Here is a 12,135-nt window from a genome sequence, read left to right as displayed (position 1 = left end):
GGTGGGCTCGAACCACCAACCTATTGGTTAACAGCCGAGCGCGCTAACCATTGAGCCACGGAAGATCAGAAATTAAATGGTTGTCAGGTATTGTGGAAAAGTTATGACTTTTCACGCTACATCTGAGACCCCACAACACCTCTCCCGGGTGGGCTCGAACCACCAACCTTTCGGTTAACAGCTGAACGCGCTAAAAAATGCGCCACGGAAGCCCAAAAATTAAATGTTCGTCAGGTATTGTGGAAAAACTCTGAGTTTTTACGTTACATTTGAGACCCCACAACACCTCTCCCGGGCGGGCTCGAACCACCAACCTTTCGGTTAACAGCTGAACGCGCTAACCATTGAACCACGGAAGCTCAGAAATTGAATTGTTGTCAGGTATTGTGGAAAAACTCTGACTTTTTACGTTACATTTGAGACCCCACAACACCTCTCCCGGGCGGGCTCGAACCACCAACCTTTCGGTTAACAGCTGAACGCGCTAACCATTGAGCCACGGAAGCTCAGAAATTGAATTGTTGTCAGGTATTGTGGAAAAACTCTGACTTTTTACGTTACATTTGAGATCCCATAACACCGCTTCCGGGTGGGCTCGAACCACCAACCTTTCGGTTAACAGCTGAATGCGCTAACCATTGCGCCACGGAAGCCCAAAAATTAAATGTTCGTTAGGTATTGTGGAAAAACTCTGACTTTTTACGTTACATTTGAGATCCCATAACACCGCTCCCGGGTGGGCTCGAACCACCAACCTTTCGGTTAACAGCCGAACGCGCTAACCATTGCGCCACGGAAGCTCAGAAATTAAATGGTTGTCAGGTATTGTGGAAAAGTTATGACTTTTCACGCTACATCTGAGACCCCACAACACCTCTCCCGGGTGGGCTCGAACCACCAACCTTTCGGTTAACAGCCGAACGCGCTAACCATTGCGCCACGGAAGCCCAAAAAATAAATGTTCGTCAGGTATTGTGGAAAAACTTTGCCTTTTTACGTAACATTCGAGACTTCACAACACCGCTCCCGGGTGGGCTCGAACCACCAACCTTTCGGTTAACAGCCGAACGCGCTAACCATTGCGCCACGGAAGCCCAAAAATTAAATGTTCGTCAGGTATTGTGGAAAAACTCTGACTTTTTACGTTACATTTGAGATCCCATAACACCGCTACCGGGTGGGCTCGAACCACCAACCTATTGGTTAACAGCCGAGCGCGCTAACCATTAAGCCACGGAAGCTCAGAAATTAAATGGTTGTCAGGTATTGTGGAAAAGTTATGACTTTTCACGCTACATCTGAGACCCCACAACACCTCTCCCGGGTGGGCTCGAACCACCAACCTTTCGGTTAACAGCTGAACGCGCTAACCATTGAGCCACGGAAGCTCGGAAATTGAATGGTTGTCAGGTATTGTGGAAAAACTCTGACTTTTTACGTTACATTTGAGATCCCATAACACCGCTTCCGGGTGGGCTCGAGCCACCAGCCTTTCGGTTAACAGCTGAATGCGCTAACCATTGCGCCACGGAAGCCCAAAAATTAAATGTTCGTTAGGTATTGTGGAAAAACTCTGACTTTTTACGTTACATTTGAGATCCCATAACGCCGCTCCCGGGTGGGCTCGAACCACCAACCTTTCGGTTAACAGCCGAACACGCTAACCATTGCGCCACGGAAGCCCAAAAAATAAATGTTCGTCAGGTATTGTGGAAAAACTTTGCCTTTTTACGTTACATTTGAGACTTCACAACACCACTCCCGGGTGGGCTCGAACCACCAGCCTTTCGGTTAACACCCGAACGCACTAACCATTGCGCCACGGAAGCCCAAAAATTAAATGTTCGTCAGGTATTGTGGAAAAACTCTTGACTTTTTACGTTACATTTGAGATCCCATAACACCACTACCGGGTGGGTTCGAACCACCAACCTATTGGTTAACAGCCGAGCGCGCTAACCATTGAGCCACGGAAGCTCAGAAATTAAATGGTTGTCAGGTATTGTGGAAAAGTTATGACTTTTCACGCTACATCTGAGACCCCACAACACCTCTCCCGGGTGGGCTCGAAGCACCAACCTTTCGGTTAACAGCTGAACGCGCTAAAAAATGCGCCACGGAAGCCCAAAAATTAAATGTTCGTCAGGTATTGTGGAAAAACTCTGACTTTTTACGTTACATTTGAGACCCCACAACACCTCTCCCGGGCGTGCTCGAACCACCAACCTTTCGGTTAACAGCTGAACGCGCTAACCATTGAGCCACGGAAGCTCAGAAATTGAATTGTTGTCAGGTATTGTGGAAAAACTCTGACTTTTTACGTTACATTTGAGATCCCATAACACCGCTTCCGGGTGGGCTCGAACCACCAACCTTTCGGTTAACAGCCGAACACGCTAACCATTGAGCCACGGAAGCTCAGAAATTGAATTGTTGTCAGGTATTGTGGAAAAACTCTGACTTTTTACGTTACATTTGAGATCCCATAACGCCGCTCCCGGGTGGGCTCGAACCACCAACCTTTCGGTTAACAGCCGAACACGCTAACCATTGCGCCACGGAAGCCCAAAAAATAAATGTTCGTCAGGTATTGTGGAAAAACTTTGCCTTTTTACGTTACATTTGAGACTTCACAACACCACTCCCGGGTGGGGTCGAACCACCAGCCTTTCGGTTAACAGCCGAACGCACTAACCATTGCGCCACGGAAGCCCAAAAATTAAATGTCCGTCAGGTATTGTGGAAAAACTCTTGACTTTTTAGTTACATTTGAGATCCCATAACACCGCTACTGGGTGGGCTCGAACCACCAACCTATTGGTTAACAGCCGAGCGCGCTAACCATTGAGCCACGGAAGATCAGAAATTAAATGGTTGTCAGGTATTGTGGAAAAGTTATGACTTTTCACGCTACATCTGAGACCCCACAACACCTCTCCCGGGTGGGCTCGAACCACCAACCTTTCGGTTAACAGCTGAACGCGCTAAAAAATGCGCCACGGAAGCCCAAAAATTAAATGTTCGTCAGGTATTGTGGAAAAACTCTGACTTTTTACGTTACATTTGAGACCCCACAACACCTCTCCCGGGCGGGCTCGAACCACCAACCTTTCGGTTAACAGCTGAACGCGCTAACCATTGAGCCACGGAAGTTCAGAAATTGAATTGTTGTCAGGTATTGTGGAAAAACTCTGACTTTTTACGTTACATTTGAGATCCCATAACACCGCTTCCGGGTGGGCTCGAACCACCAACCTTTCGGTTAACAGCTGAATGCGCTAACCATTGCGCCACGGAAGCCCAAAAATTAAATGTTCGTTAGGTATTGTGGAAAAACTCTGACTTTTTACGTTACATTTGAGATCCCATAACACCGCTCCCGGGTGGGCTCGAACCACCAACCTTTCGGTTAACAGCCGAACGCGCTAACCATTGCGCCACGGAAGCTCAGAAATTAAATGGTTGTCAGGTATTGTGGAAAAGTTATGACTTTTCACGCTACATCTGAGACCCCACAACACCTCTCCCGGGTGGGCTCGAACCACCAACCTTTCGGTTAACAGCCGAACGCGCTAACCATTGCGCCACGGAAGCCCAAAAAATAAATGTTCGTCAGGTATTGTGGAAAAACTTTGCCTTTTTACGTAACATTCGAGACTTCACAACACCGCTCCCGGGTGGGCTCGAACCACCAACCTTTCGGTTAACAGCCGAACGCGCTAACCATTGCGCCACGGAAGCCCAAAAATTAAATGTTCGTCAGGTATTGTGGAAAAACTCTGACTTTTTACGTTACATTTGAGATCCCATAACACCGCTTCCGGGTGGGCTCGAACCACCAGCCTTTCGGTTAACAGCTGAATGCGCTAACCATTGCGCCACGGAAGCCCAAAAATTAAATGTTCGTTAGGTATTGTGGAAAAACTCTGACTTTTTACGTTACATTTGAGATCCCATAACGCCGCTCCCGGGTGGGCTTGAACCACCAACCTTTCAGTTAACAGCCGAACACGCTAACCATTGCGCCACGGAAGCCCAAAAAATAAATGTTCGTCAGGTATTGTGGAAAAACTTTGCCTTTTTACGTTACATTTGAGACTTCACAACACCACTCCCGGGTGGGCTCGAACCACCAGCCTTTCGGTTAACACCCGAACGCACTAACCATTGCGCCACGGAAGCCCAAAAATTAAATGTTCGTCAGGTATTGTGGAAAAACTCTTGACTTTTTACGTTACATTTGAGATCCCATAACACCACTACCGGGTGGGTTCGAACCACCAACCTATTGGTTAACAGCCGAGCGCGCTAACCATTGAGCCACGGAAGCTCAGAAATTAAATGGTTGTCAGGTATTGTGGAAAAGTTATGACTTTTCACGCTACATCTGAGACCCCACAACACCTCTCCCGGGTGGGCTCGAAGCACCAACCTTTCGGTTAACAGCTGAACTCGCTAAAAAATGCGCCACGGAAGCCCAAAAATTAAATGTTCGTCAGGTATTGTGGAAAAACTCTGACTTTTTACGTTACATTTGAGACCCCACAACACCTCTCCCGGGCGGGCTCGAACCACCAACCTTTCGGTTAACAGCTGAACGCGCTAACCATTGAGCCACGGAAGCTCAGAAATTGAATTGTTGTCAGGTATTGTGGAAAAACTCTGACTTTTTACGTTACATTTGAGATCCCATAACGCCGCTCCCGGGTGGGCTCGAACCACCAACCTTTCGGTTAACAGCCGAACACGCTAACCATTGCGCCACGGAAGCCCAAAAAATAAATGTTCGTCAGGTATTGTGGAAAAACTTTGCCTTTTTACGTTACATTTGAGACTTCACAACACCACTCCCGGGTGGGCTCGAACCACCAGCCTTTCGGTTAACAGCCGAACGCACTAACCATTGCGCCACGGAAGCCCAAAAATTAAATGTCCGTCAGGTATTGTGGAAAAACTCTTGACTTTTTAGTTACATTTGAGATCCCATAACACCGCTACCGGGTGGGCTCGAACCACCAACCTATTGGTTAACAGCCGAGCGCGCTAACCATTGAGCCACGGAAGCTCAGAAATTAAATGGTTGTCAGGTATTGTGGAAAAGTTATGACTTTTCACGCTACATCTGAGACCCCACAACACCTCTCCCGGGTGGGCTCGAAGCACCAACCTTTCGGTTAACAGCTGAACGCGCTAAAAAATGCGCCACGGAAGCCCAAAAATTAAATGTTCGTCAGGTATTGTGGAAAAACTCTGACTTTTTACGTTACATTTGAGACCCCACAACACCTCTCCCGGGCGGGCTCGAACCACCAACCTTTCGGTTAACAGCTGAACGCGCTAACCATTGAGCCACGGAAGCTCAGAAATTGAATTGTTGTCAGGTATTGTGGAAAAACTCTGACTTTTTACGTTACATTTGAGATCCCATAACGCCGCTCCCGGGTGGGCTCGAACCACCAACCTTTCGGTTAACAGCCGAACACGCTAACCATTGCGCCACGGAAGCCCAAAAAATAAATGTTCGTCAGGTATTGTGGAAAAACTTTGCCTTTTTACGTTACATTTGAGACTTCACAACACCACTCCCGGGTGGGCTCGAACCACCAGCCTTTCGGTTAACAGCCGAACGCACTAACCATTGCGCCACGGAAGCCCAAAAATTAAATGTCCGTCAGGTATTGTGGAAAAACTCTTGACTTTTTAGTTACATTTGAGATCCCATAACACCGCTACTGGGTGGGCTCGAACCACCAACCTATTGGTTAACAGCCGAGCGCGCTAACCATTGAGCCACGGAAGATCAGAAATTAAATGGTTGTCAGGTATTGTGGAAAAGTTATGACTTTTCACGCTACATCTGAGACCCCACAACACCTCTCCCGGGTGGGCTCGAACCACCAACCTTTCGGTTAACAGCTGAACGCGCTAAAAAATGCGCCACGGAAGCCCAAAAATTAAATGTTCGTCAGGTATTGTGGAAAAACTCTGACTTTTTACGTTACATTTGAGACCCCACAACACCTCTCCCGGGCGGGCTCGAACCACCAACCTTTCGGTTAACAGCTGAACGCGCTAACCATTGAGCCACGGAAGCTCAGAAATTGAATTGTTGTCAGGTATTGTGGAAAAACTCTGACTTTTTACGTTACATTTGAGATCCCATAACACCGCTTCCGGGTGGGCTCGAACCACCAACCTTTCGGTTAACAGCTGAATGCGCTAACCATTGCGCCACGGAAGCCCAAAAATTAAATGTTCGTTAGGTATTGTGGAAAAACTCTGACTTTTTACGTTACATTTGAGATCCCATAACACCGCTCCCGGGTGGGCTCGAACCACCAACCTTTCGGTTAACAGCCGAACGCGCTAACCATTGCGCCACGGAAGCTCAGAAATTAAATGGTTGTCAGGTATTGTGGAAAAGTTATGACTTTTCACGCTACATCTGAGACCCCACAACACCTCTCCCGGGTGGGCTCGAACCACCAACCTTTCGGTTAACTGCCGAACGCGCTAACCATTGCGCCACGGAAGCCCAAAAAATAAATGTTCGTCAGGTATTGTGGAAAAACTTTGCCTTTTTACGTAACATTCGAGACTTCACAACACCGCTCCCGGGTGGGCTCGAACCACCAACCTTTCGGTTAACAGCCGAACGCGCTAACCATTGCGCCACGGAAGCCCAAAAATTAAATGTTCGTCAGGTATTGTGGAAAAACTCTGACTTTTTACGTTACATTTGAGATCCCATAACACCGCTACCGGGTGGGCTCGAACCACCAACCTATTGGTTAACAGCCGAGCGCGCTAACCATTGAGCCACGGAAGCTCAGAAATTAAATGGTTGTCAGGTATTGTGGAAAAGTTATGACTTTTCACGCTACATCTGAGACCCCACAACACCTCTCCCGGGTGGGCTCGAACCACCAACCTTTCGGTTAACAGCTGAACGCGCTAACCATTGAGCCACGGAAGCTCGGAAATTGAATGGTTGTCAGGTATTGTGGAAAAACTCTGACTTTTTACGTTACATTTGAGATCCCATAACACCGCTTCCGGGTGGGCTCGAACCACCAGCCTTTCGGTTAACAGCTGAATGCGCTAACCATTGCGCCACGGAAGCCCAAAAATTAAATGTTCGTTAGGTATTGTGGAAAAACTCTGACTTTTTACGTTACATTTGAGATCCCATAACGCCGCTCCCGGGTGGGCTCGAACCACCAACCTTTCGGTTAACAGCCGAACACGCTAACCATTGCGCCACGGAAGCCCAAAAAATAAATGTTCGTCAGGTATTGTGGAAAAACTTTGCCTTTTTACGTTACATTTGAGACTTCACAACACCACTCCCGGGTGGGCTCGAACCACCAGCCTTTCGGTTAACACCCGAACGCACTAACCATTGCGCCACGGAAGCCCAAAAATTAAATGTTCGTCAGGTATTGTGGAAAAACTCTTGACTTTTTACGTTACATTTGAGATCCCATAACACCACTACCGGGTGGGTTCGAACCACCAACCTTTCGGTTAAAAGCCGAGCGCGCTAACCATTGAGCCACGGAAGCTCAGAAATTAAATGGTTGTCAGGTATTGTGGAAAAGTTATGACTTTTCACGCTACATCTGAGACCCCACAACACCGCTTCCGGGTGGGCTCGAACCACCAGCCTTTCGGTTAACAGCTGAATGCGCTAACCATTGCGCCACGGAAGCCCAAAAATTAAATGTTCGTTAGGTATTGTGGAAAAACTCTGACTTTTTACGTTACATTTGAGATCCCATAACGCCGCTCCCGGGTGGGCTCGAACCACCAACCTTTCGGTTAACAGCCGAACACGCTAACCATTGCGCCACGGAAGCTCGGAAATTGAATGGTTGTCAGGTATTGTGGAAAAACTCTGACTTTTTACGTTACATTTGAGATCCCATAACACCGCTTCCGGGTGGGCTCGAACCACCAACCTTTCGGTTAACAGCCGAACACGCTAACCATTGCGCCACGGAAGCCCAAAAAATAAATGTTCGTCAGGTATTGTGGAAAAACTTTGCCTTTTTACGTTACATTTGAGACTTCACAACACCACTCCCGGGTGGACTCGAACCACCAGCCTTTCGGTTAACACCCGAACGCACTAACCATTGCGCCACGGAAGCTCGGAAATTGAATGGTTGTCAGGTATTGTGGAAAAACTCTGACTTTTTACGTTACATTTGAGATCCCATAACACCACTACCGGGTGGGTTCGAACCACCAACCTATTGGTTAACAGCCGAGCGCGCTAACCATTGAGCCACGGAAGCTCAGAAATTAAATGGTTGTCAGGTATTGTGGAAAATTATGACTTTTCACGCTACATCTGAGACCCCACAACACCTCTCCCGGGTGGGCTCGAAGCACCAACCTTTCGGTTAACAGCTGAACGCGCTAAAAAATGCGCCACGGAAGCCCAAAAATTAAATGTTCGTCAGGTATTGTGGAAAAACTCTGACTTTTTACGTTACATTTGAGACCCCACAACACCTCTCCCGGGCGGGCTCGAACCACCAACCTTTCGGTTAACAGCTGAACGCGCTAACCATTGAGCCACGGAAGCTCAGAAATTGAATTGTTGTCAGGTATTGTGGAAAAACTCTGACTTTTTACGTTACATTTGAGATCCCATAACACCGCTTCCGGGTGGGCTCGAACCACCAACCTTTCGGTTAACAGCTGAATGCGCTAACCATTGCGCCACGGAAGCCCAAAAATTAAATGTTCGTTAGGTATTGTGGAAAAACTCTGACTTTTTACGTTACATTTGAGATCCCATAACACCGCTCCCGGGTGGGCTCGAACCACCAACGTTTCGGTTAACAGCCGAACGCGCTAACCATTGCGCCACGGAAGCTCAGAAATTAAATGGTTGTCAGGTATTGTGGAAAAGTTATGACTTTTCACGCTACATCTGAGACCCCACAACACCTCTCCCGGGTGGGCTCGAACCGCCAACCTTTCGGTTAACAGCCGAACGCGCTAACCATTGCGCCACGGAAGCCCAAAAAATAAATGTTCGTCAGGTATTGTGTAAAAACTTTGCCTTTTTACGTAACATTCGAGACTTCACAACACCGCTCCCGGGTGGGCTCGAACCACCAACCTTTCGGTTAACAGCCGAACGCGCTAACCATTGCGCCACGGAAGCCCAAAAATTAAATGTTCGTCAGGTATTGTGGAAAAACTCTGACTTTTTACGTTACATTTGAGATCCCATAACACCGCTAGCGGGTGGGCTCGAACCACCAACCTATTGGTTAACAGCCGAGCGCGCTAACCATTGAGCCACGGAAGCTCAGAAATTAAATGGTTGTCAGGTATTGTGGAAAAGTTATGACTTTTCACGCTACATCTGAGACCCCACAACACCTCTCCCGGGTGGGCTCGAAGCACCAACCTTTCGGTTAACAGCTGAACGCGCTAAAAAATGCGCCACGGAAGCCCAAAAATTAAATGTTCGTCAGGTTTTGCGGAAAAACTCTGACTTTTTACGTTACATTTGAGACCCCACAACACCTCTCCCGGGCGGGCTCGAACCACCAACCTTTCGGTTAACAGCTGAACGCGCTAACCATTGAGCCACGGAAGCTCAGAAATTGAATTGTTGTCAGGTATTGTGGAAAAACTCTGACTTTTTACGTTACATTTGAGATCCCATAACACCGCTCCCGGGTGGGCTCGAACCACCAACCTTTCGGTTAACAGCTGAACGCGCTAACCATTGCGCCACGGAAGCCCAAAAGTTAAATGTTCGTCAGGTATTGTGGAAAAACTCTGACTTTTTACGTTACATTTGAGATCCCATACCACCGCTCCCGGGTGGGCTCGAACCACCAACCTATTGGTTAACAGCCTAACGCGCTAACCATTGAGCCACGGAAGCTCAGAAATTGAATGGTTCTCATATATTGTGGAAAAGTTATGACTTTTCACGCTACATCTGAGACCCCAGAACACCTCTCCCGGGTGGGCTCGAACCACCAACCTTTCGGTTAACAGCTGAACGCGCTAAAAAATGCGCCACGGAAGCCCAAAAATTAAATGTTCGTCAGGTATTGTGGAAAAACTCTGACTTTTTACGTTACATTTGAGACCCCACAACACCTCTCCCGGGTGGGCTCGAACCACCAACCTTTCGGTTAACAGCTGAACGCGCTAAAAAATGCGCCACGGAAGCCCAAAAATTAAATGTTCGTCAGGTATTGTGGAAAAACTCTGACTTTTTACGTTACATTTGAGATCCCATAACACCGCTCCCGGGTGGGCTCGAACCACCAACCTTTCGGTTACCAGCCGAACGCGCTAACCATTGCGCCACGGAAGCCCAAAAAATAAATGTTCGTCAGGTATTGTGGAAAAACTTTGCCTTTTTACGTAACATTCGAGACTTCACAACACCGCTCCCGGGTGGGCTCGAACCACCAACCTTTCGGTTAACAGCCGAACGCGCTAACCATTGCGCCACGGAAGCCCAAAAATTAAATGTTCGTCAGGTATTGTGGAAAAACTCTGACTTTTTACGTTACATTTGAGATCCCATAACACCGCTACCGGGTGGGCTCGAACCACCAACCTATTGGTTAACAGCCGAGCGCGCTAACCATTGAGCCACGGAAGCTCAGAAATTAAATGGTTGTCAGGTATTGTGGAAAAGTTATGACTTTTCACGCTACATCTGAGACCCCACAACACCTCTCCCGGGTGGGCTCGAACCACCAACCTTTCGGTTAACAGCTGAACGCGCTAACCATTGAGCCACGGAAGCTCGGAAATTGAATGGTTGTCAGGTATTGTGGAAAAACTCTGACTTTTTACGTTACATTTGAGATCCCATAACACCGCTTCCGGGTGGGCTCGAACCACCAGCCTTTCGGTTAACAGCTGAATGCGCTAACCATTGCGCCACGGAAGCCCAAAAATTAAATGTTCGTTAGGTATTGTGGAAAAACTCTGACTTTTTACGTTACATTTGAGATCCCATAACGCCGCTCCCGGGTGGGCTCGAACCACCAACCTTTCGGTTAACAGCCGAACACGCTAACCATTGCGCCACGGAAGCCCAAAAAATAAATGTTCGTCAGGTATTGTGGAAAAACTTTGCCTTTTTACGTTACATTTGAGACTTCACAACACCACTCCCGGGTGGGCTCGAACCACCAGCCTTTCGGTTAACACCCGAACGCACTAACCATTGCGCCACGGAAGCCCAAAAATTAAATGTTCGTCAGGTATTGTGGAAAAACTCTTGACTTTTTACGTTACATTTGAGATCCCATAACACCACTACCGGGTGGGTTCGAACCACCAACCTTTCGGTTAACAGCCGAGCGCGCTAACCATTGAGCCACGGAAGCTCAGAAATTAAATGGTTGTCAGGTATTGTGGAAAAGTTATGACTTTTCACGCTACATCTGAGACCCCACAACACCGCTTCCGGGTGGGCTCGAACCACCAGCCTTTCGGTTAACAGCTGAATGCGCTAACCATTGCGCCACGGAAGCCCAAAAATTAAATGTTCGTTAGGTATTGTGGAAAAACTCTGACTTTTTACGTTACATTTGAGATCCCATAACGCCGCTCCCGGGTGGGCTCGAACCACCAACCTTTCGGTTAACAGCCGAACACGCTAACCATTGCGCCACGGAAGCTCGGAAATTGAATGGTTGTCAGGTATTGTGGAAAAACTCTGACTTTTTACGTTACATTTGAGATCCCATAACACCGCTTCCGGGTGGGCTCGAACCACCAACCTTTCGGTTAACAGCCGAACACGCTAACCATTGCGCCACGGAAGCCCAAAAAATAAATGTTCGTCAGGTATTGTGGAAAAACTTTGCCTTTTTACGTTACATTTGAGACTTCACAACACCACTCCCGGGTGGACTCGAACCACCAGCCTTTCGGTTAACACCCGAACGCACTAACCATTGCGCCACGGAAGCTCGGAAATTGAATGGTTGTCAGGTATTGTGGAAAAACTCCGACTTTTTACGTTACATTTGAGATCCCATAACACCACTACCGGGTGGGTTCGAACCACCAACCTATTGGTTAACAGCCGAGCGCGCTAACCATTGAGCCACGGAAGCTCAGAAATTAAAT

At 47.8% G+C, this 12,135-nt stretch overlaps 1 non-coding gene across 1 annotated transcript; it reads right to left on the bottom strand.

The window, feature by feature from the left end:
- Window positions 1-10,284: 10,284 nt before the first annotated feature.
- On the bottom strand, window positions 10,285-10,357 carry TRNAT-GGU (transfer RNA threonine (anticodon GGU)). Its single transcript has one exon. It is a non-coding gene; the product is annotated as a tRNA-Thr (tRNA).
- Between the last annotated feature and the right edge of the window lie 1,778 nt (window positions 10,358-12,135).

This window comes from Phalangium opilio, unplaced genomic scaffold, assembly GCF_054372755.1.
Source record: "Phalangium opilio isolate 3A_F unplaced genomic scaffold, DU_Popi_V2 ptg000505l_1, whole genome shotgun sequence".
Classification (NCBI taxonomy): domain Eukaryota; kingdom Metazoa; phylum Arthropoda; class Arachnida; order Opiliones; family Phalangiidae; genus Phalangium; species Phalangium opilio.
Note: the sequence above shows the minus strand (reverse complement) of the source record. Positions and strands in the feature narration are given on the sequence as shown.